We start from the raw sequence: 1,840 nt of genomic DNA, 5'->3' as shown, positions 1-1,840 counted from the left end.
TGGCAGCCTTTGATTGCTGGAATAAAAGCTGAAGTAACTGGTTTCTAAACCAAACCAGAACTTTGGATTATTCAGTGGATTGTGCTGACGGGGTAGCTAGCCAGTTTGCTGGGGCTTCTTTTCTCCTACAGCCTGAAACAGCTTTTCTGTAGCTTTCAGCTTTGTTTGCTCACTGCTGGCAATCAGAACCTTGAGTCCCATCCTGTGTCCGTCCCCATCCCCCCCGCTTGCTGCTTCATGTGAGTCCATTTGTCTTAATTTTAATTTTGTAAAAAGCCATGAAGCACTTCTGAAGCAACCTGCGTGAAGATGCAGAAGAGCTGCATGGAGTAGCGTGTGCTTCTAATCATTTATGCTTACATTATCCTCACTGGCATGCTGGTAGATGGATTCAGAAGTAGTATGCAGTCTGACAAAATATGATTAGTCTGCACTTACTGGTACACATAGTGTCTGGGAAACCCTGATGTAAGTCTTGAAAGCTTTATCTCAACAGTCTTGCTTGATAGCCTTTGGGAGCTTTTTTCCAAAACAAATGACTCACAGTCCTTAGGTGCTTTATAGATGCAGTGAATGCTGTCCTTTGTACATAGGAGGAGGGAGGACAAGCAGTTTACCTTTTTGCTTTTAAAGACAGTGATGAACTTTAAAAACAAAATGAAAAACCCACAACTAATTTGCTGATGTAGGGGAGAAAAAAGGTAATCATGGAAAAAAGTTCATATAATTTTCTAAAGTCTGTAATAAACTCGCTAGTGTTTTCTGGAACATTACCTTTTCATTTTATGCATACAGAAGTGTAAACTAAGTTCTGTTGACTTTGTTTCATGTTACATTAACCAAATTTTACTGTTACATTTCATTATGTGCTTTTTAAAAAGTGGATTTGGACAGTTGAATATGCTTAAGTGGAAAATGGATTATACTATAGCAGGGACTGGCTAATTGAATAGTGGTTGTAGCATATGCCCACATATGGCCTAAAACTGATAATAAAGCTGCTTCTCTTTTCTCTGGGTCTCCTCACAAAATATGGTTGGTAGTGCAGTCTGCCTGGTTTTGTTTGCTTACCTTAAGTTTGCAGTTGATCCCATAATGTATTCTAGAATGTGAATGCTTAGCTAGTCTGCAGATGCAGTATCGTGTTAAGCCCTTGGCTTGTGCAACGCTTACCTAAGAGAGTGCTTTTGTGGGGCAGGTAACAACTGAAGATAAGCCCGTCTTGTTAAGCCTGTAGCTGGTGTTATCAAACTGATGTGTGCGCTACAGCATAGTAGTACATGACTATAGCCTGAGTTAAAAACATCCCACCCACCCTCAAACACAAACGAACAGGAAAGAACCCACCAAAAATCCAACTAAAAAAACCAAAACTACCTTAAAATCTTTGCAGGCAGAACCTGCTAATGCCAGTAATGTGGATGGTGAGTAAATGCAACAAATCTTCTGGAAGCCCGGGTTAGAGAGTAGGATTCTGTAAGAGGGGAAAATGCAAGACGCTCCCTTTACGGGACGTGCGGTTTAAAGATTAAATTTCTGAAGTACTTGTTAGGAGGGTGTCATGACACTGGAAAAACCTAGCCTAGTAGTGAATGCTGTAAATAGCAGGACTTTGTCCTGTGGCATGAAGCTTACGATATCTTAGCACTTAAATGATTATCATAAACAATGACAGTGGCCCAGTACTCGGCCCAGTCTTGTCCAACTTGTTCATCAATGAACTGGACGAGGGGACAGAGTGTACCCTCAGCAAGTTCGCTGATGACACAAAACTGGGAGGAGTGGCTGATACGCCGGAAGGCTGTGCTGCCATTCAGCGGGACCTGGACAGGCTGGAGAG

This window comes from Egretta garzetta, unplaced genomic scaffold, assembly GCF_000687185.1.
Source record: "Egretta garzetta isolate BGI_Z169 unplaced genomic scaffold, ASM68718v1 scaffold11, whole genome shotgun sequence".
NCBI classification, from domain to species: domain Eukaryota; kingdom Metazoa; phylum Chordata; class Aves; order Pelecaniformes; family Ardeidae; genus Egretta; species Egretta garzetta.
Note: the sequence above shows the minus strand (reverse complement) of the source record.